General features: G+C 34.9%; 1 long non-coding RNA gene across 1 annotated transcript in view; it reads left to right on the top strand.

Moving 5' to 3' along the window:
- The window catches only part of LOC149124532 (uncharacterized), a 37,733-nt gene extending 13,730 nt beyond the window's left edge, over positions 1–24,003 (top strand). Inside the window, exon 3 of the long non-coding RNA XR_016213726.1 lies at positions 23,138–24,003. This is a non-coding gene — a long non-coding RNA (uncharacterized LOC149124532). The remainder of the gene's footprint in view (positions 1–23,137) is intronic.
- Positions 24,004–24,436: the final 433 nt, after the last annotated feature.

The following is a 24,436-nucleotide window of genomic DNA, read 5'->3' as shown; positions in this document are numbered from 1 at the left end:
GAGAGAACAGATTTCATGTATTCCATAGGTACAAAAGCTTATAAAATATCTAGTTCATGAAAAAGGCTTAAATATATTCTGAACTAGTGATAACATACATTTAACACGTTTCATAGGTGTTAGAAACAATGTAAAACAACATGGAATCCACACTTGTGAAGAGGTTAGCTAAATCATTACCATTCTCATCTCATCTCTTCCACATAAGGTAACAAAGCAAGTGTAATCCCTTTCTCACATGGAAGCCATTAAGAAAAATTTAAAGATAGGGAACCATTCTGGAGGCATGTAGAATTTTATTTTCTACCCTGGGTTGAAGAGGTAGCATTCTGCACTATTGAAAATAGATCTATCAGTTGTTAAATATCTATTAGGTTAGAAAGAAGGAAGAAATAGCTATTAGTTTTTCAAAAATCATACATCTTGTCTATTTCTAGAAAACAGATTTAAGTTTAATGTACTAGCTTGAAAACTTTCTTTGAAAAGAAAACTCGAAGAGAAAGTTATGTACAAATAAATCTGGTATTCTGAGACCTTAATTATTCACATTTGGAGTATTCCAAAAGAGGATCCAATAAGTGGAGTGTGTGTGTGTGTGTATGTGTGTGTGTGTGTGTTTGTGTGTATCTTATTGGTAGAGGAAGTGTTTAAGATCAATGTGGCTGTGGTTAACATAAAAAAGTTGACAAAGCAAAAATGTTATTGATTGAGATTTTGTGCCATGTGCCAATATTGTGAATGGAATTTTACATAGAATTACTTTTTGTTTGCTTGTTTTGCTTGTTTTTATTGAGAGCTCATAAAAGACCAATGGAAACTCTGTACTGTACATCTGTTATGAATTAGAAAACAGCCTGGGAGATTAAATATAATTTTCACAAGTGGTAGATCATGGTAATTCAAAATAAGTTTTGCATTTTGAAGCCCATATTTTTCTCTGTCCCCTGTAATTTCTCTACTACTTTATTCATATACCTACATAACCTTTTAAATAGTCTAGATGCTAGAAAAATATAAAATTAATCAAAGGAAAGAAAAGTTTTTGTCTTATGATTTCTTATTGTAAAATAGAAGTAGTTATATACAATGTATCTCTATTATCAGTGTCTTTAAATAGCAGCAGTGATAATGGTGTAAGTGTAAATTATAAAATACTGAAAATGTGAATGCTTTTTAAAGATTTATTTATTTATTGGAAAGGCAGAGTTACACAAAGAGAGAAGGAGAGGCAGAGAGACAGAGAGATTTTCCATCGGCTGATTCACTCCCCAGTTGGTCGCAATGGCCAGAGCTGTGCCGATCTGAAGCTAGGAATCAGGAGTTTCTTCTGGGTCTCCCATGTGGGTGCAGGGGCCCAAAGACTTGGACCATCTTCTACTGCTTTCCCAGACCATAGCAGAGAGATGGATCAGAAGTGGACCAGCCAGGACTCGAACCGGTGCCCATAGGGGATGTTGGCACTGCAGGTGGCAGTTTTACATGCTGTTCCACGGTGCTGGCCCCTGAAATTTTATCATACTTAAATTGTTTATACATTTTTGTTGTATTTGAATTTTTTAAATTCTTAAAATATTCATTAATAGCTTTACACAAATTTTCATTTTCCATTCAAAATACTCCTTTTGTAAAGATATTATTCTCAAAATAATAATAAAGCTAAGGCAATAAGGGAGAAAATTAACATGATATTATTAACACATTGAATTTTATACTAAAAATAGATATTTTGGGGGTTGCTTCTGTGGCACAGCTGGTTAGGCAATGGCCTGCAGTGCCAGCATCCCATATGGGCACTGGTTAGAGTCCCAGCTACTGCACTTCCAATCCAGCTCCCTGCTAATGTGACCAGGATAACAGCACAGGATGGTCCAAGTATTTGGGCCCCTGCATCCACTTATTCACTTTGGAGACCAGGAAGAAGCTCCTGACTCCTGGCTTTGGCCCAGTCAAGCCCAGCCCAGCCCTGACTATTTTGACCATTTGAGGAGTGAACCAGCAGATGGAAGACTTCTCTTTCTCTCTCTTTCTCTCTCTGTAACTCTGTTTTCAAATAAATAATTATTTAAAATAATAATATATATATATCTATAATGTACAAAATGATGTATATGACACTAAAAGAACAGCATCAGTTGATGAGGATGGCTTATTATGACTATATCAGCTACCTGCTTTTACATTTTATTCTGATTGTTGCATTTAGATATGAGAGTAAACTGAGGGAAAAATATTGTTGACATTCCTATCAGAATATGATGGTTGTAGCTGATGCAACTATTTTAGTAGGGTATCTTGATGTAGCCTTTTTATGTACCACATAGGTATGAGAAATTTTAGTAAAAATTTAATAAGAATTAAATAAAAAGTACATTCTGAATAGCAATTAAGGTGGTATTGAAGATCCACACCAACAAGAAAATTCTCAAATGTGTATATCAGGAAATACATAATTACAGTCATAACTGGAAAAGGTAGGGAAAACAGAGAATAAGGTGAACCAAGCTAACAAGCTCTTTTGGGTGGTGTATATAGGACACCCCATTGTAAAAACACATAGGAACTGGAAGAACTCATTATGAAATATATGATTTCTAAAATAAATTTCCTGAGGTTTCAATCTATTATATCTAGAGAATGAAAGAATAGTACACACTTGTTTTGTGGTTACAATCTTGGATCATTCAGTTAAATAGTAATATGAGTAATTACACAATCATAAAATAAATCTTTAATGAGTTTTTTTTATTCAGCATACACTTAATTTTCATGTTGACATTAATGATGTGAAATAGATATTATCCATTTAACAGATAAAGCATTTTAAATTCAGACATTTAATAATGTATTCAAGGAAAATAGCAGTTAAATTATATGTAGGGTTAAAATCAGTAGTTTTTTTTTTTCTAAATATTATGAGTTTAATCAGCTTTGGTAAAAATATAGACTCACTCTCTGTATTTTGACAATGAAATGTACTTGTTTTGCACATCAGTAAGTTCTGCATAGATTAAAAAAACTTACAAAATGCTTTTTGAAATGAAACCAAATGTAAATTGTGAATTAAAAAACTAAACACACATATTTTCTCTTTGGCTAAAATTTCTAGAACTATATTGAATAGCAATGGTGAAAATGGACATTCTTTTCTGGTTCTTGATCTGAATAGAAATTTTTCCAACTTCTCCCCATTCAGTAGGAGACTTTGAGTTTGTCATAAATTGTCATCTTGTGTTGAAGATTGGTCCTTCTATACCCAATGTGCTTACGATTTTCATCATGAAAGATGTTGTATTTTATTAAAAACTTTCTCTGCATCCATTGAGATAATCATATGGTTTTTATTCTTCAATTTGTTAATGTGACAAACCACATTTATTGATTTGTGAAATGGAAACATCCCTAATACCAAGGATGAATCCTACTTGGCCCAGGTGAACAATCTTTCTGATGTTTGTTGGATTTGATTAGCTAATATTTTGTTGAAGATTTCTATATCTATCTTCATCAGATATATTGGTCTATAGTTCTCTTTCTTTGTGTATTTTTTTTCTGGTTTAAGAATTAAGGTGATGCTGGCCTCATAAAGGAATTTGGGCATATTGGGCATATTCCCTCTCTTTCAATTATTTTGAATGGCTTAAGAAGAATTGCAATTAGTTCTTCTTTAAAAGTCAGGTAGAATTCAGCAGTGAAGCCATCTGGTCCTGGGTTTTTGTTGTTGTTGCTGGGAAGGTCTAACCTCAGTCTGGTTATTGGTCTATTTATGTTTCCTTTGTCTTCATGACTCAATTTTGATAGATTATATGATAGATTATATGTGTCTAAGAACCTAAGCATTTCTTCTAGATTTTCAAATTTGTTGGCATATTGCTGTTTGTATTAATTCCTGATGATTTTTTTTATTTTGGTGGTATTCTTTGTTACAACTCTGTTTCACCTCTGATTTTATTGATTGGGGTCTTCTTTTGTTTTCTTTTTTTTTAACTTTTATTTAATGAATATAAATTTCCAAAGTACAGCTTATGGATTACAATGGCTTCCCCCCATAACGTCCCTCCCACCCGCAACCCTCCCCTTTCCCACTCCCTCTCCCCTTCCATTCACATCAATATTCATTTTCAATTATCTTTATATACAGAAGATCAGTTTAGCATACATTAAGTAAAGATTTCAACAGTTTGCACCCACATATAAACACAAAGTGAAAAATACTGTTTGAGTACTAGTTATAGCATTAAATCACAATGTACAACACATTAAGGACAGAGATCCTACATGAGGAGTAAGTGCACAATGACTCCTGTTGTTGACTTAACAATTTGACACTCTTGTTTATGTTGTCACTAATCACCCTAGGCTCTTGTCATGAGTTGCCAAGGCTATGGAAGCCTTTTGAGTTCACCGACTCTGATCACATTTAGACAAGGTCATAATCAAAGTGGAAGTTCTCTCCTCCCTTCAGAGAAAGGTACCTCCTTCTTTAATGACCTGTTCTTTACACTGGGATCTCACTCACGGAGTGAGTGTCTTGGCTTTCCATGCCTGAAATACTCTCATGGGCTTTTCAACCGGATTCGCATGCCTTAAGGGCTGATTCTGAGGCCAGAGTGCTGTTTAGGACATCCGCCATGCTATGAGTCTGCTGTGTATCTCGCTTCCCATGTTGGATCATTCTCTCCCTTTTTTATTCTATCGGTTAGTATTTGCAGACACTAGTCTTGTTTATGTGATCCCTTTGACTCTTAGTCCTATCATTATGATCAACTGTGAACAGAGATTGATCACTTGGACTAGTGAGATGGCATTGGTACATGCCACCTTGATGGGATTGAATTGGAATCCCCTGGTATGTTTCTAACTCTACCGTTTGGGGCAAGTCAGCTTGTTTTCCTTTTTTGATTAGTTGTGCCAATGGTTTATCGATTTGTTTATTTTTCACTAAACTGGCTCTTCATATCATTGGTCTTCTGTGTCGTTTTGTTATTATTATTTTACTTGTTTATTCTTTTGCCGTGGTTTTATTAGTTGTCTATTCTGTTGTTATTTATTTCTTCTCTAATTTTAATTATTTCTTTCCTCCTATTAATTAGGGGTTTGGTTTATTGGTGATTTCTAGGTAATTGAGATGCAATGATAGCTTATTTATTTGGTGCCTTTCCAATTTCTTGATGTAGCCACCAATTGCTTTGGATTTCCTCCTAACATTGTTTTTGCTGTATCCCATAACTTTTTTTAACTTTTATTTAATGAATATAAATTTCCAAAGTACAGCTTATGGATTACAATGGCTTCCCCCCCATATCGTCTCTCCCACCTGCATCCCTCCCCTTTCTCACTCCCTCTCCCCTTCCATTCACATCAAGATTCATTTTCGATTCTCTTTATATACAGAAGATCAGTTTAGCATACATTAAGTAAAGATTTCAACAGTTTGCTCCCACACAAACATAAAGTGAAAAATAATAGATGATTTTTTAAATGATGATGAAATCAGATCAGACCTATTGTCATGTTTAATCCCAGTGAGAGTCAAGTTGGGAATTGATAATTTATTTTTTTTCTTTTTTTTTTTTTACAGAAGATCAGTTTAGTATACATTAAGTAAAGATTTCAACAGTTTGCACCCCCATAGAAACACAAAGCGAAATATACTGTTTGAGTACTCATTATAGCATTAAGTCTCAATGTACAGCACATTAAGGACAGAGATCCTACATGAGGAGTAAGTGCACAGTGACTCCTGTTGTTGACTTTACAAATTGACACTCCTGTTTATGGCATCAATAATTTCCCTATGCACCAGTCATGAGTTTCCAAGGCTATGGAAGCCTTTTGACTTCAATGATCTTATCTTGTTTAGACAAGGTTCTATTCAAAGTGGAGGTTCTCTCCTCCCTTCAGAGAAAGATACCTCCTTCTTTGAAGACCTGTTCTTTCCACTGGGATCTCACTCACAGAGATCTTTCATTTAGGGTTTTTTTTTTTTTTTTGTCTATTCCCAAAAATTTGTCTTCTAGCATGAATATTCTTTCTTCTGCCACATTAAGACTGTTGTTAAGGCTTCCCACTATACTTTTTTTGAAATATTGAATTCTTCGTTTCTTATATTTCAGTTTGAATTCTCTTCAAATTTTAATCAAATGGGAAAATTTTTCTTCCATGACATTTATGGATTTCTTTAGCTCATGGATTTCCTTCTTGCTGCTTCTGAGTAACCTATGATTAATTTGTTGAATTCCTTTTCATGTATTTCATCAATCTCTTCATCTCCCCATTCTAAGATTGAAGTTTTGTTTTATTCCTTTGAGGAAGTCATGTTATCTTCCTAGTTTGTATTTCTGAATTTCTGCATTTATTTTTAGACATTTGTGAAAATACTTGTTGGTTTTTTCCACTGAAGTCTTTTTTCTTTAAACTATGCCTCTGCGGTTTATTTGAGTGGTTGTTGTTTCAACGAATATCCAAAACTGTGTGTTAGCTGGGGCCAGGAGGCAGTCAGTGCTCCAGGTTGCAGCTAGTATTCAAGATGACAACAAAGTTGGTATGGTAGATCTCTGTTGTCAGCAGGGGAGAGGGTATAATTACCTCTGTTGGCATAATCACATTCTCACCTCCTCCCTTCCAAGGTGATAAATGCGCAGGGTAAGCCCACAGTGGGTGCAAAACTCACCTGTGCTGCCTCATGGACAACACAAGGATCTGTGCATGAGCATGGATCCCACTCCATTAAGTTACCCCAGTTAATCTGGGAGCACTGTACTTCTGGCAACACCCATGGTGATTTCCCATAAACCTAGCTACACTATCATGCAGTCATAGAGTTTCCACAGACTCAGCACACAAGACTCCACCATAGTCACAGGGTACAGAGGATCAACTCTGCCCCACTAGCCTGTCTCTTCCACAGAGAGTCAGAGATGTTTCCAACACAGCTGCCTGTGTGTGCTCTGACTTGGTGGTTTGAACCCCAGAGCCTGTTGTATGTTGACAGATTTGGGGCACATCACAGTCCTATGTGGGTTCCCATCCACTATCAATCCTCCCAGTCAGACTAATAGTAGTGGAAAACATGAACTTTTGCCTCTGGTAATGTCCCCCGATCACACATGTGTACAAGAGCCATTGCAGGCACTTGTGGTGTCAGAAACTATCTTTGATAATCTAAAATGTAATGATACACTTTTTCACGTGAAGTTTTAACTACCTTATATCTCATGGTTCGAAACTAATAACTTTCCTACTTACATCTTCAAATAAGAACAGGAAATATATTTTTTCTTTATGGGCACATAAGTAGCAAATACACTATGCTATATTGCTCAAATGAAAAGTGGGCAGGGTGTACAGACAAATTTAGTAACTACAAAGTATAGATGTTTAATTAAAATACATATTTAAAAAATAAATCTCAAAAAATAAAGGAAAACAATCTAATATATGATTTACCTCTTCTTACATTGGTAGGATTATTATTATTATTATTTATGTTGTTGCTATTGTATTGCTTGCTTCATAGTTGGATCTTTGCTTATTTGTTAAGAATGTCTACTATAGATTAATTTAGGGAATAATATTTTATATATTACTGATAAGGAGATTATTGACAAAATACAGATTTTGCCAATTAGGTCATTTGTTAGTGTATGTAGAAATAAATTATTGTCCCTGATTTACTAGCTTAATGGGTGCAGAAATCTTTGCTATTCTGTTATTGGAAGTATCAGCCAATTGCTGAGATAAATGCCAGCCTCAAAACAGATACAAATTTAATGAATGAATGGATCCTATTAATAGTAATAATTTCCAAATTTGAAAAACATCTTGAGGGATAAAAAAGATTTGCACATAAATATATGCTAATATGGTCTTATTTGTAAAACTGGAAGTGCAAACACTACACATATAGTTAAATATGGCTATTTGGTTAAATTGTGTATTCTGTAAGCATTTTGATGTTTGGGGATTTACTATCAATGGTGATACTTATACTCAGAAGGAAATATTTCTGTTAAACAAAACAGAATTGCCAAATATTATGCAGAAATGAGATTAGAGCTATAAAACATGATTTTTTATATAGTTAATAAAATGAATTCCCATTGGGTGTTAAATACTATTCTGAAGTTATTTCTATTCTCACAATGGATTCACTAATTTAATTTTAGGTCACTTTTCTGGCTTATGAGGTCACTACTTCCAATACATGTTAATTAATTATTTTAACTCTCACATTAGTTGTATGAGGGCAACACTATTTCAATTCCCTGGAAAGTGAATCACAGAAAGGTTCATTACCTAGGTGTAGCAGGCACATGATCAGAATGGCAAGGTTAGGGTTTGAATTAGAAGAATCATGATGAAGACTCATAGATCTTGAACTTTCTACTCTATGCTCAGAATTGCATATATCATGATACACTCGAGTTTCCCCTCATGTGCCAAATTATGGTAATATTTATTGGATAATGAATATTCATGATATTTTAACATGAAAGTACTGGCACACAATATTTTAGGGAGTTTTTACAAAATGCTTGCTAAAATAAGTAGTGAAAAAGTAAATGATAACATGGTAGTATAGAGATGTTTGGAATACAAGGGGAACAATTTGCAAAATCAGCTAAAGCAAATAATCATTCATCTCACAACGGCAATAGCATTATTAAAGTCTGTGGTTGACAGTGGTATAATATCTTAGGGTTTTATGTCAACAAGGTGGGAAGTAACATGAGTGATGAGGTCTGTTGTTTCCACTGGGTCCTCTTACTCAGTGATTGACGATTCAAGTCATGATTTCCTTAATTTTTTATGTTTTCTGCTCCACAAGTCCATTAAGTATGTACTGACATGTGAACATGAATTTCATTCAGTCATAGCATCAGAACTTAATAACTCATATTTTATTTAAATATGATTTTAAAAATAAAGTGTAGAGTAGTGCAGCAGGGTAATTCACCACTTGGGACATTCACATTCCATATCAGAATACCTAGGTTTGTGTCCCCCAGTAGTTTCTGATCCAGCTTTCTGCTAATGCATCCCCTCGGAGACAGAAAGTAATGAATCACATTTGGGTCCCTGCCATCCATGTGGGATACCCAGATGGAGTAAGTGCTGGCTTGGGCTTGGATCAGTCCCAGGATTGTGGGTATATGGGGAATGAACCCATGAATGAAGTTTTCTCTCTCTCTCTCTAGCTCTCTCTCATTTGACTGCCTTTCAAACAAATTTTAGCACTTTTTAAAGGTAAAAAATAAAGTATTTAATTCTTCCATTTTGGAAAATATAATTCTCCTCTACTAATGCAGGAAAATAGTTGAATAATATATTAATTACATCAATTAAAATCTTGTTTAATAATGAGATTACCAGAATGCAAAAGCATGTGACTGACTGATTTTAGAATTTTCTATATTCAATAAAAATGTGTTTGCATCTGTGTGTGTACACAGAGAGGGAGAGAGATCTGTATATCTATGTGATATAGCCATTTCTATCAATCTCCACATACATATCTATAGAGAATTAGAAGAAAAGTCTTAAAAATTTATTGAAAATTAGCTAAAAGATAAGTTTGTTTTGGTGTAAAAGTAATGAAATCCAAGCACAGGATGAACTTTCTTTTTTTTTTTTTTTTAAATTGCTGTATTGATTTTAATTTTTTTTTCTTTTTTATTTTTTTTTAAACTTTTATTTAATGAATATAAATTTCCAAAGTACGACTTATGGATTACAATGGCTTCCCCCCCATACCGTCCTTCCCACCCACAACCCTCCCCTTTCCCACTCCCTCTCCCCTTCCATTCACATCAAGATTCATTTTTGATTATCTTAATATACAGAAGATCAGCTTAGTATACATCAAGTATGGATTTCAACAGTTTGCTCCCACACAGAAACATAAAGTGAAAAATAATAGATGATTTTTTTTAAATGATGATGAAATCAGAGCAGACCTATTGTCATGTTTAATCCCAGTGAGAGTCAAGTTGGGAATTGATAATTTCTTTTTTTTTTTTTTTTACAGAGGATCAGTTTAGTATGCATTAAGTAAGGATTTCAACAGTTTGCACCCCCATAGAAACACAAAGTGAAATATATTGTTTGAGTACTCGTTATAGCATTAAATCTCAATGTACAGCACATTAAGGATAGAGATCCTACATGAGGAGTAAGTGCACAGTGACTCCTGTTGTTGACTTTACCAATTGACACTCCTGTCTATGGCATCAGTAATCTCCCTATGCTCCAGTCATGAGTTTCCAAGGCTATGGAAGCCCTCTGAGTTCTCCGACTCTTATCTTGTTTAGACAAGGTCATAGTCAAAGTGGAGGTTCTCTCCTCCCTTCAGAGAAAGGTACCTCCTTCTTTGATGACCTGTTCTTTCCACTGGGATCTCACTCGCAGAGATCTTTTGCCAGAGTGTCTTGGCTTTCCATGCCTGAAATACTCTCATGAGCTTTTCAGCCAGCTCCGAATGCCTTTAGGGCTGATTCTGAGGCCAGAGTGCTATTTAGGACATCTGCCATTCTATGAGTCTGCTGAGTATCTCACTTCCCATGTTGGATCACTCTCCCCTTTATTTACTCCATCGTTTAGCATTAGCAGGTACTAGACTTGTCTATGTGCTCCCTTTGACTCCCAGTCCCTCCACCATGACCAACTGTGAACTGAAACTGATCACCTGGAACAGTGAGATGGCATTGGTACATGCCACCTCGATGGGATTGAATTGGAATCCCCTGGTATGCTTCCAACTCCACCACTTGGGGCAAGTCACCCTGAGCATGTCCCAAATTATACATCCCTTCCCTCTCCCATTCCCACTCCCATGTTCAACAGGGATCACATTTCAGTTAATTTTCAACACTTAAGAATAACTGTGTAATAATTACAGAATTAAACCAGTCATATTAAGTAGAACAGATAAAAAAAAACTACTAAGAGGGATAATGTATTAAGTTGTTCATTAACAGTCAGGGCTATGCTGATCAAGCCACCATTTCCCATAGTGTCCACCTCACTCCAACAGGTTTCCCTCTTGGTGTTCTGTCAGTCGTCACCGATCAGGGAGAACATATGGTATTTGTCCCTTTGGGACTGGCTTATTTCACTCAGCATGATGTGTTCCAGATTCCTCCATTTTGTTGCAAATGACTGGATTTCGTTGTTTCTTACTGCGGTATAGTATTCTAAAGAGTACATATCCCATAATTTCTTTATCCAGTCTATCGTTGATGGGCATTTGTGTTGGTTCCAGGTCTTAGCTATTGTGAATTGAGCTGCAATAAACATTAGGCTGCAGACCGCTTTTTTGTTTGCCAATTTAAATTCCTTTGGGTAAATTCCAAGGAGTGGGATGGCTGGGTCGAACGGTAGGGTTATCTTCAGGTTTCTGAGGAATCTCCAGACTGACTTCCATAGTGGCTTGACCAGTTTGCATTCCCACCAACAGTGGGTTAGTGTCCCTTTTTCCCCACATCCTCGCCAGCATCTGTTGTTGGTAGATTTCTGCATGTGAGCCATTCTAACCGGGGTGAGGTGAAACCTCATTGTGGTTTTGATTTGCATTTCCCTGATTGCTAATGACCTTGAACATTTTTTCATGTGCCTGTTGGCCATTTGGATTTCCTCTTTTGAAAAATGTCTATTGAGGTCCTTGGCCCATCTCTTAAGTGGGTTGTTGGTTTTGTTTTTGTGGAGTTTCTTGATCTCTTTGTAGATTCTGGTTATTAACCCTTTATCTGTTGCATACTTTGCAAATATTTTTTCCCATTCTGTCGGTTGTCTCTTCACTCTCCTGACTGTTTCTTTTGCAGTACAGAAACTTCTCAATTTGATGCAATCCCAATAGTTGATTTTGGCTTTGACTGCCTGTGCCTCCCGGGTCTTTTCCAGAAATTCTTTGCCTGTGCCAATATCTTGAAGGGTTTCTCCAATGTTCTCTAGTAACTTGATGGTGTCAGGTCGTAGATTTAGGTCTTTAATCCATGTTGAGTGGATTTTTGTGTAAGGTGTAAGGTAGGGGTCTTCTTCATGATTCTGCACTTGGAAATCCAATTTTCCCAGAACATTTATTGAATAGACTGTCCTTGCTCCAAGAATTAGTTTTAGATCCTTGATCAAATATAAGTTGGCTGTAGCTGTTTGGGTTGATTTCTGGTGTTTCAATTCTGTTCCATTGGTCTATCCATCTGTTTCTGTACCAATACCATGCTGTTTTGATTACAACTGCCCTGTAGTATGTCCTGAAATCTGGTATTGTGATGCCTCCGGCTTTGTTTTTGTTGTACAAGATTGCTTTAGCTATTCGAGGTCTCTTGTGCCTCCATATAAATTTCAGCACCATTTTTTCCAGATCTGAGAAGAAGGTCTTCGGTATCTTGATTGGTATTGCATTGAATCTGTAAATTGCTTTTGGGAGAATGGACATTTTGATGATATTGATTCTTCCAATCCATGAGCATGGAAGATTTTTCCATTTCTTGGTATCCTCTTCTATTTCTTTCTTTAAGGTTTTGTAATTTTCATCATAGAGATCTTTAACGTCTTTGGTTAAGTTTATTCCAAGGTATTTGATTGTTTTTGTAGCTATTGTGAATGGGATTGATCTTAGAAGTTCTTCCTCAGCCATGGCATTGTCTGTGTATACAAAGGCTGTTGATTTTTGTGCATTGATTTTATACCCTGCTACTTTGCCAAACTCTTCTATGAGTTCCAACAGCACCGCAGCTCAATAGTCCTCCATCTAGCAGCGCCGGCACACTGGGTTCTAGTCCCGGTCGGGGCACCAGATTCTGTCCTGGTTGCCCCTCTTCCAGCCCAGCTCTCTGCTATGGCCCGGGAGTGCAGTGGAGGATGGCCCAGGTGCTTGGGCCCTGCATCCCGTGGGAGACCAGGAGAAGCACCTGGCTCCTGCCATCGGATCAGCGTGGTGCGCCGGCCGCAGCGCGCCAGCCGTGGTGGCCATTGGAGAGTGAACCAGGGGCAAAAGGAAGACCTTTCTCTCTGTCTCTCACTGTCCACTCTGCCTGTCAAAAAAAAAAAAAAAAAGAATTAATGAAAATAGTATATAATGAACAAGCTATAAAGGAATTTAAAATTATTTTGTACCAAATAAACAAACATATTTTAATCATAATTTCCATGAATTCTTGAGGTATATTTATAAAGATGTCAGTTTCAAGCAAGTCTTAGAATTGTATAAACTTGTATTCATCTGTGACCTTTCTATTTACCCAATACTTAAAGCTTTTCCGATACATCATGCCTTAGTATGAATGTGTATGGGAGTATGTTGTGTGTGTGTCAAAATCCCTAAAACTGTTACAGTTAAAAAAGTAAAGAAAAGCGATTCTCAACTAGTAAGTGGTTTCAAGGATCACTCTGCCCATATCTCAGGGAGGCCATGAGGAATTCTTTAATACCGAGGATTGCAGTACCAAAAACTGTTGACACCAGTAACTGAGGATATAGAAAATGACCTAAAGATATCTTTATACTTTAAGTTTACACCAATTTCAAAATGAAAATTTGCAAATTGAGGATCCATTCTCATTCTCAGAAGGAGACAGAGAACAATTTAGACACACATGAAACAGAAGGAAGTAGGCCTTGCAAAGAAAGGCAGGATTTTTTCCTGTAACTACAAAGGATTGAAAGGTTCAGCCATAAGCTAATGTTAGATTTGCTTTATGACTGTAATAATCACAAATTTAATTTGAAATTGTTCTACCAACAATCATGAAGTAAATAAATACCACAAATTAATCTAAAACAAGTCCTTTATCCATTTATCACTTAAAACGTAGTTACTGTTTCTGGGCTGTTACAACGATGAAACTGCTTTTATGAACATTTTTGTGTATTTATCCTGGTGCACAAAGTGGAAAGATCTTTCCAAGACAGCAGGGCATCTTTACAATGTTTAAAATTATTAAGAAATACAAGGATGTTTTGTACCTATATTAGCAACTAAAGACATTTATAAATATTTACTTATCAATCTATTTTATGATCATGAGCAATGGTAATATTATCCCATCATGTAAATACGTTTCACTTAATTGAAAATAATATTATCCATAACAATTAATGAGGAGACTGTCATAATTTTATATTTCAATAAAACCAGGATTATAATTTTTGTTTTTATGTTTAATGCATTGTGATAGGTTGTTTTGATTGAAGCATATAAACAAAAGCTAACCTCACATAAAAAGGGGTTGGAAAATTGAGAAGTGTTTTATTAATCTTTGACACATAACTGTCACAAATTTGATTAAAAATTGCCAAAATCAACAAGCAATACTTTCTCAGATTAGTTGCTTTGTGGAATGTTAAACGCAATAAACAATCTTTTTTTCTTTAATATGGTAAAATCTGCTTGTCTGTCATGCATTTAATAAGGGCATTTTACCAACATTCTATATCGATTGTTTAGAAAATAGCTGCTCAATGAATTTACATAGATCTTTCAAATATTGCTATAATTTATTAGTCAATATTAAAATAATAAAAACAATGAACTATTAGTTAATATCTCTACATACCTCAGAACAGAAACATAAAGTATTGGGAAGATATAAAGTTCACGTAGGTGAATATAGCTTTTTACAATGCAGCTACTTGTTTGAAACAGAGTTTTTAACTGTGTGTAGTAATGAAGAAAGCATGACATCACTGCAGTTTGATTTCTCTATCTTCATTTGTGCAAAGGCCCTAGGAGTCCTACTGACTATGACTTTGGAAAAGCAGTAAAAATGTCAATGCAATCATTCTAAGATAAATAATATAAAAACAGTAATTTAGAATTTAGAATTTCGTTATTTTTATTTTTAATGTTATTTTTATTAATATAAAGAGAACAGAGTTCATGTGCTTCATAGATATAATTCTAAGAACATAACCATTACATCCCTCCCTCTTTTCCTCCCTCTGTTCCTCCACTTCTTTTCTTTTTTCCTTTAATTTTTGCAATAACGTAATTTCAATTTACTTTATAATCACAGGTTTAATTTACCACTAATCATAATGTTTAACAAATAAAAAGTAGAAAGACCACTGTTCCATAGGAATACGGAAAAGAGCTATAAAAATAATCAAACCATAGGATGTCAGTTTAATTATTATACTTTTATTGTGTTCTATATTAACTACCATATGTTAGAGAAAATATTTGTCTTTGGAGGACAGGCTTATTTCACTAAGCATAATGGTCTAGAATTGCATCCACTCATTGGCACAGAATTTTGCATTTTAAACATTTTTAGTGCTTATTGCTAAGTATTTATATGAAATATTTTCTATGATGGTACTTGCTGCTTATTTTGGATCAATGACATCAGAGAGCAAGGCAGATTGGTGCATTTTTCCATTTGTATGTCAAAAGTTCAATCCTGAAGACTAGGTGCCAACTAGGTCTCTATGTGTTCAGCCAAATCATTAGTTTAAACAGGTATTGTATCATTGAAAGTTGTTGACATAATTTCTTGAAATAGCTTTTCATTTGGCAGATCTTTCATCAATGACAAGTGCTCAAAGTATTATCTGTCTTGTTGCCATCAAGTATACTTAAATAAAAAATAAAATTTAAAAATTTCCCTGGTATGAGACTCCATATCTTTTTCACTTCTTATTTGAGAAGTTGTAAAAATGACTCCTAGCTTTAAGAAAACTGCTCATATTTACCTTTAATATATTCAAATCTTTTTTTTTTCTTTAAACTCTGAATGATTGGTTTCAAAGAATGCCACATTTTAGCTGACACAATACTATTCAAAATATTTCATGGTAACAGACACAAGGAAGCAAATTTTTAGCATCATCTAAAGCTGGGAAAAGGATAGTATTTGTTATACTTTCCATTCTTAGTTACAGTTGGCCTAGTTACTTTCTCCATGAATAAGAATATTAGCCGAAATGTCAGATTTATGTTTTTAGTACCTATAATCTAATCACAAAAGCTAGGAATTGCGAAAGCAAGTGGTTGACTCACCCCTTCGTAAAAAGGTTTGGCTATTTATTTTCATCTACTTGCAATGCACAGCAAAACAAAGAGAGAGATACAAAGAAAGATCTTCTATCCGCTGGTGTAGACCTCAAATGCCCGCAATAGCCAGGGCTGGGCATAGCTGAAGTCAGGGGCCCAGAACTCCATCAAGGTCTCCCACAGGAATGAAGGGGCCCAAGTATTTGAGCCATTATCTGCTGCCTCCCAGGATGTATCATTAGGCAGGTGGATCAGACCACGGTAGCCAGTAACTGAGTGTGCACTTTGATAGAGAATGTGGATGTCCCAAGTGAGTATTTTAACATATTATACCACAATGCCCACCCCTGAAATATCCTTTTGAGGCCAATATTCTAGCATGAAGTATAAAAAATATGGCAATTACATTTTATTTTACTTAGGAATGACATATGTTTATATTAAAATAACTTTCAGATAAAATTGAAGCTTTGCAATAACTGTGAATAATGTTTATATATAATAAATATAGAACAATATATTGTGTATTTACTTCTTGTTGTGTTTCCATATACATACAGTTATATTTGTAATAATTACTACTATATTTGGGAGAGTCACTTTCTAATTATTTGTATTGTCTGTATCATTTGTTTTCTTTTGGAATAAGTATAGTATTTTGCTAGAATTTCATCTTTCTTCCTTCTTTATATTAGTTTATTATTTACATTTGTGTCCTGCATGAACATTCTCAGTTTGATTTCAAAAGATTCACCACTTGACTCTATGCAATATAAGCACATGAGGAGTTTGACTAAAGACAGTGTATTTTGCAGCTGAATAATATTTCCTTGTATATGGTATTCCATATATATATATATATATATTCAGATATGTTTGTGTGGGTATCACATATGCTTTACCCATTCAATTGATAATAGATACTTTGGTTGATTTCAGTTTTTGGCTACTGGGAGCGTACTGATATATCTATGGTGGGGCAGGTATCTCTTTGATACAATGTATTCACGACTTTTGGAACTATTCCTAGTAGTGGGATCATGGGACACTATGGCAAGCCTATTTCTAGTTTTTTTGAGAAATCTCCATACTGATTTCCACAGTGTCTGCCATAGCTTATATTTCCTTCAACAGTTACTGTCTTTTGGATAATAGGCATTCTGAGAAGAGTGAGGTTATATTGCATTGTGGTTTACTGGAGTATCTCATGATGAGTGAAATAAGCAAGACACACAAAGATTTTTTCAGTGTATGCCTGGACATCCAATTTTAAACTATTGGCTAAGGTAAAAGCAATAGGGTCTGTGACATGCTGGTTAAGGAATAAACATCACCTAATGATCAGTGTTACTATAATTTTTTTGTTGCTAACCTAATTTATCTAATAAGCCTCACCTTTGTACCTTACTCCAAGTCTTAAAGACTCCCTGTGAGTCTGGAGATTTCTCAGAAACCTGAATATAACCCTACCATACAACCCAGCCATACCACTCCTTGGAATTTACCCAAAGGAAATTAAATTGGCAAACAAAAAAGCTGTCTGCACCTTAATGTTTATTGCAGCTCAATTCACAATAGCTAAGACCTGGAACCAACCCAAATGCCCATCAACAGTAGACTGGATAAAGAAATTATGGGACATGTACTCCATAGAATACTATACAGCAATCAAAAACAATGAAATCCGGTCATCTGCAATAAGATGGAGGAATCTGGAAAACATTATGCTGAGTGAATTAAGCCAGTCCCAAAGGGACAAATATCATATGTTCTCCCTGATCAGCGACAACTAACTGAGCACCAAAGGGGAAACCTGTTGAAGTGAAATGGACACTATGAGAAACAGTGACTTGATCAGCTTTGTGCTGACTGTTGATGTACTATGTAATACTTTATCCATTTCATTATTTTTTTGTTTTGTTCTAGTACAGTTGGTTGAACTCTGTAATTAACACACAAGTATTCTTAGGTGTTTAAATTTTAACTGAAAAATGATCCCTGTTAAATATAAGAGTGGGATAAGAGAGGGAGGAGATGTACAATTTGGACATGCTCAATTGGACTTGCCCCAAATGGTGGAGTTAGAATCGTGGCAGGGGATTCCAATACAATCCCATAAAGGTGGCATGTACCAATGCCATCTCACTAGTCCAAGTGATCAATTTCAGTTCACAATTGATCACACTGATAGGTCTAAGAGTCAAAGGGATCACACAAACAAGACTAGTGTCTGCTAATACTAACTGATAGAATCAAAAAGGGAGAGAATGATCCATCACGGGAAGCGGGATACACAGTGGACTCATAGAATGGCAGATGTCCTAAATAGCACTCTGGCCTCACAATCAGCCCTTAAGGCATTCAGATCTGGCTGAAGAGCCCATGAGAGTATTTCAGGTATGGAAAGCCAAGACACTCTGGAAAAAAAAAGAAGACCTAAATGAAAGATCTCTGTAAGTGAGATCCTAGTGGAAAGAACGGGGCCAAGCAAAGAAGGAGGTACCTTTCTCTGAAGGGAGGAGAGAACTTCCACTTTGACTATGACCCTGTTGGAATAAGATGGAAGTCGGCGAACTCAAAAGGCTTCCATAGCCTTGGCAACTCATGACAAGAGCCTAGGGTGATTAGTGACGCCATAAACAAGAGTGTCAAATTGTTAAGTCAACAACAGGAGTCACTGTGTACTTACTTCTCATGTGGGATCTTTCCTTAATGTGTTGTCCAATGTGAAGTAATGCTATAACTAGTACTGAAACAGTATTTTACACTTTGTGTTTCTGTGTGGGTGCAAACTAATGAAATCATTACTTAATATATACTAAGTCGATCTTCTGTATATAAAGATAATTGAAAATGAATTTTGATGTGAATGGAATGGGAGAGGGAGCGGGAGATGGCAGTGGTGCGAGTGGGAGGGAAATTATTGGTGGGGGGAAGCCATTGTAATCCGTAAACTGTACTTTGGAAATTTATATTTACTAAATAAAAAAAAAAAAAAGAGTAGGTCAGTTTAAAACAAACAAAAAAAAAAGACTCCCTGTGAGTCAGGACTCTTAATGTCTCAGTCATTCAACCACTGCAAGAGTGATATTCATAGAGTTCATGTGATTGTTGGATGACTGAGACATTAGTTTAAAACTGGATGCCCGGGCATCCCTAGGGAATAAAAGTTAAATTATCAATCCACTCATAAATCAATTCTATCTTTACTTTGTCTTAGTTCTTTAATAGTTAACCTCATTACTTTTTTCTTTCCTTCTTAGTTTAATGGTGTCTGAACATAAGTATCCTCTGAAAAATAATTTGACTTCAATTTATGATTTCAATTCTGCTCTTTATTCCTCCTTAGATACTATAGTGTAGATTTTCTTGGTCACTGTCATTGTAATCTTGCCTAATGTGATAGTAACTTGATTTAATTTTGACAGCTTTTTAAAATGCTTTGCTGTGTAGTGGGTCATTTGTAATAAATCATTTTTATTGAAAGAATATGTTCTTAATAAAAATTATTAAAAATACCAAAAATAGAGATTAATCAAGGTATTGCTACTCTTCTAGTTGCACTCAACTTATTTTAATTTTAAGAATCACAAAAGTCTAAAAGTATTTTAGAGACCAAAGGTTAAAAAGATGTTTTCTAATCTATGGTAATTTATATTATTGTGCTAACTTTATTAACCATGCTAATTATTCACTAACATGTCTCCTGTGAACAAATATTGTTGGTTTTTGATTTATAAAGGAAAGTCAATCTTCTGTGCTTGATATCAATAGATAAGATAAAAGTCATTTAAAGTAGTTTTCTATTTTTCTATTTCTTAGTTTTATTAACAAGTACATTGAAGCTTGAAATTTAAAAATTCTAATTAATTATTGGACCCACCGTATTATTTTGTTATCCCAGATTGATATAACTGATAGATGGAAAACACTTTGTCAGTTATCCATAAATGCAACAAGCTTCACTTTATATATTTAAATTAATCAATTTATACCTTCATTAATGCTTACTTATTTCTCAGGTGATGTACAATTAAAGAAACTCAAAAATTAATTTGTGAAATTTTCTGCCATAAATTGTTGTACATAACTCAAAACATTATGAATTCCCAAGACTAAACTTAAATTTAGCGAACTTTTAAGTGACCATAATGTGTGTTATTTGTGAAATGCCAAAGCATAATTATTGGCAGATATCAATAAATAGGAAGCAAAGCAATATCTAAATATATTTTACTTGATAGTTTTGTATTTGTAACAGATATTTTGATATTTAAATTCTCTGCTTTCTCCTTTCCCAGATGGAGTTTGAGGGAAAAATGTATCTGTCTTGGGTGGTTCAAATAAATTTTAAGATGGATATTTTTTATAAAATTAAAGTCCTGGGTAAGTTTATGTAGAAAATTAAGGTGAATATAGAATTAAAAATCAAGTTCAATTTCATATAATGAGCTAAGGCCAGAAATTCAAGGGAATAAAAACACAAATTGGGTTGTTGATAAGCGAATGACTTAAATGACTGTAAAAGCTGGAAATAGAACATCTGACATCATCTTTGTGAAATTTATAGATGGTGGAAACTTAAGGTTTTAATCTTAATTCCCTTTACAAATATTCGCACTATATTAATCATGGAGCTTTGGGCTTTTTATGGCTCTAAAAATATGGATTGGGCATAAGACACTTGTCAAATATTTATTATATTGGCAATGGCTTGATAAAATTTTATATTTAAAAAGGGAGTTTGTAAAATGTAATTTTGTTTTTCTCAAAACTGTTTCAATGATTATCTCATGCCCCTTACATTGAGGACTTGTTAATATAATATAATGTAACCCTTAGATAACCCTTATCTAGCCTGCAGGATATAGTAAAACAATTATTCTCTGTTCTAATTTCCATGTGTTCTTTATGAAAAATTTTATTCCTGGTTTTCTTCAAAGCTTAGTTTTTGGTTCACTATTTTTTGGTGAGGAAATATGATTTTTGTGAGTTTTATATTTTAATTTATACATAGTTACTATATACTCTATAGAATACAATATGATATTTTGATACATGTATTAAATTGTAAAATGAGTAAGTAAGGTTAATTTGCATATTCATCACATGAAATATTTATCTCTTCTTTGCAGAGGAACATTCAAAATCTTCTGCCACAACTGTTTTAAAATGCACAGTACATTTTGGTTAATCACAGTCACTTTACTAAACAATAGACCATCAGAACTCATTCCTCCTATATAATGATAAATTTATATCTGTTGATCAATCTCTCACCCATGCCTTCAGTGATCTGCAGAAGGACACTCAAGAAAGAAGTACTTAAGTTGATGTATCATTAGTTACAGTGAATGGACTAACCACAGGATCATCAAGGAAAAAGACACACTAATATTTCCCAGTGAAACCCAGGCACAGACTTACAAAATTCACCTCTTGAAATGAGCAAGCAACCTTGAAATTCAAAGTCCAAAATTTTTATGAGTCATGAGATACATGAGATACATTTGTACACATCCACTCGTAGTTATGAGAATTCCAGATTTCCAGTTGAAAAACAGATTGTTATGGGTGGAATTACAGGCAGAAAAATCTGCTAAATTCATAACTGCAAGTACCTCAGAATATGACCTTAAATGGGAATGTAGTTATCAAAGACATAATTGGTCAAAGACATAAATTGGTACCCCATAGTATTGAGGACCCTTAGTCCAATATAATTTGTATTCTAAGAGCAAGATAGATATTTACACATGGACACAAATGGAATATTAGCTTGTAGAAACAGAGGCAGAGATTGGAATTAAGCTTTCACAAAGGGACACCTGGGGCTGGAGAAGCCAGGACAAATCAGGAAAGACCCTCCGCTGGAGATTGCTGATAGATGTGGACTTGTGAACATTTTAATCTGGACTATCTTGCTTCCAGAACTCTGAAATGATAAATTTATGTCATTATACACTACCATGTTTGCAATATATTGTTACCATAGCCCTAGGAAATTAAAACAATTTGGATCCTCGAATTGTGGTGCTGCTGAAACAAATGTCTGAAAAAATATGGAAGTGCCCCTGGTTTTGAGAATTGGGGAAAGGGTGGAAAATTTTGAAATCCACCATAGAAAAATCTGATATTGACTCAAACATACGGTTGCTAGAAATAAAGGTTTTAAAGAAAACACTGTTGAAGAATCTGAAATAAATGAGCATGGCTGCTAACAAAGTGTCTATAATCTCGAAGAACACAACGTTGGCATGGGCAAAATGCTTCCCTAAATGTGAGAAGTTAGGGTAATTCTGCTGTAAAATAACGTGGAAATGAGGAACCTGATACCAATAATTGATTAAAAGATAAATGGCAATCCTTGTTACAAAGTGACAGAGATGTTGGCTGCTATGTTCTATTATTTTGTGGAAACTAGAATTTATAAATGGTGAACTTGGATATTTGTTGGGGGTTTTTTGAGGCAGTTGTAGAAGCCTGGATCCTTTTTACTAAACATATGTAATCAATGCACAAACTGAAGAATAGACTGCGAAGCATAAGGAAAGTAGTATTTGATCTTAGAAGATTCTCATCATCTCTTGATAAAAACAGGGCCAAATTAGGGCCTGAGAACCATTTGTTAAAGAAACTGAATGTGTTAGTCATGTACCAATCAAGTGTCTTAGTAAGTCTCATAAATAGAAATGTCAAAAAGATGTGTGAAGGACTTTCCTTTAGGATGAATTGGAGGACTCACATGAGTGTTCATGAGAAATCCAAGCTTTCGAGAGAATTTTGACAGTAGAATCACTTCTGGCTTCAACAGAGAGAGACACAGATAGGACGAAATGAATGAAGAATGACTTTAAAGGCAGGGCTATAGGTAAAGAACTCTGGGCTGACAGGACATTCTTGAGCAGTGAAAGTAGAACTGACAACTTAGATTGGTCAAGAAGGACCAGAGAATGACGCATAGGATCACAGAGGCTTGTTCTCAAGTCTTAAAATGTAATGAAATTTTCTCCTACTGGTTTGTAGACTTATTTTAGACTCAAGATCATTTTGCTCCTATTTTCCCTATTGTAATGAGATGCACTAACCTACAACTCTTCTATCATTGCATTTTATAAAACCATAACTTGTTTTTTTGTTTCACAGGCCACTGATGAAGAAGGAGGTTTTCCCAGAATGGATAACATACAAATTCCCATCTATAAGTAATTGTGATAATTCATTAATGAGATTTGGCACTTTTTCTGTTGATTGTATTTTGATGAAAACTTGGGCTTAGAGTTGATACAGAAATGAATTAAAACTTGGTGGTGGGCATAGCAATGCTGTGGGTCAAAGGGTTAAGCTATTACTTGTGACACTCATATCTCATATCAGATTGCCAGTTTGAGTCCCAGGTCCTCTGTTGTCAATCAAGCTTACTACTAATGTGTCTGGGAAAACAGCAGAAGATGGCCAATGTACTTGGGTACCTATCACCCATCTGGGAGATAGAATGGAGTTTATGCCTCCTGGTTTCAACCTGGTCCAGTCCTGAATGATGCAGCCATTTGGGGAGTGAATCAGTGGATGGAAGTTCTCTACCTCTCTCTGTCACTCTGCCTTTCAAATAAATAAATATTAAAAGAAACAAACAAACAAACAAAACCTTTGAGGGGAATGACATTTTGCCGAGCACTTTTGATGCTGGTTAAAATACCTATGTTCTACACTGGAGTGACTGGGTTTGTGATCCAACTTTGCTCATGATTCCAGTTCCCTGCTAAACCCAACCCTGTGAGGTACCCATAATGACTCAGGTTGTTGCATTCCTTCCACCCAAGAAGGAAAACTATATTAAGTTCCTGGCTTTGGCAGCATATAAAGACTATTGTGGGCATTTGAGAAGTGAATTGCTCAATGAGAGCTCTCTCTTTATCTTGATGCCTACCAAAAAGCACAAAAAGAAAAAATTGCAGGCAGTTCAAAATAGGGAAAATGTATTTTTCACTTGAGAAAGACACACATTGTTGGAGGTCAGATGGCAGACTGTTATGCGTTGACTTTTGTACCTGCCCCCAGAATATGTTCAAATCCTTGTGATAAAATACTCACTTGCAAAGATAGAAAAACACTTCTAGATAATGACTTTTGTTTTCAAATTTTCATATATTTCATCATTAGGCACCATCAATGGCAAATCAGAGTTTGGTTATTAATATAAATCCAGGGATATATCTATGCCCATACTATTTATAATATACTCCTACTCTCTTAATAATCACTGTTTAAAATGATTTATTGATACAATTAATTAAACTAATTTTTGATCACCACAGAAAAGAGTAACTTATTGAAACTTTAAAAATCCTTCAAATTGGTGTGACTTTTGTGGCACAGCAGATTAAGTTGCATTGTGCAATGCCACCATTCTGTGTGAATGCCTGTTAGGGATCTGTTATTCCG

The sequence above is a fragment of the Oryctolagus cuniculus genome, chromosome 9, assembly GCF_051225735.1.
Source record: "Oryctolagus cuniculus isolate XC-2025 breed Fujian yellow rabbit chromosome 9, ASM5122573v1, whole genome shotgun sequence".
NCBI lineage: Eukaryota > Metazoa > Chordata > Mammalia > Lagomorpha > Leporidae > Oryctolagus > Oryctolagus cuniculus.
This window is presented reverse-complemented; position numbering and strand designations above follow the sequence as displayed.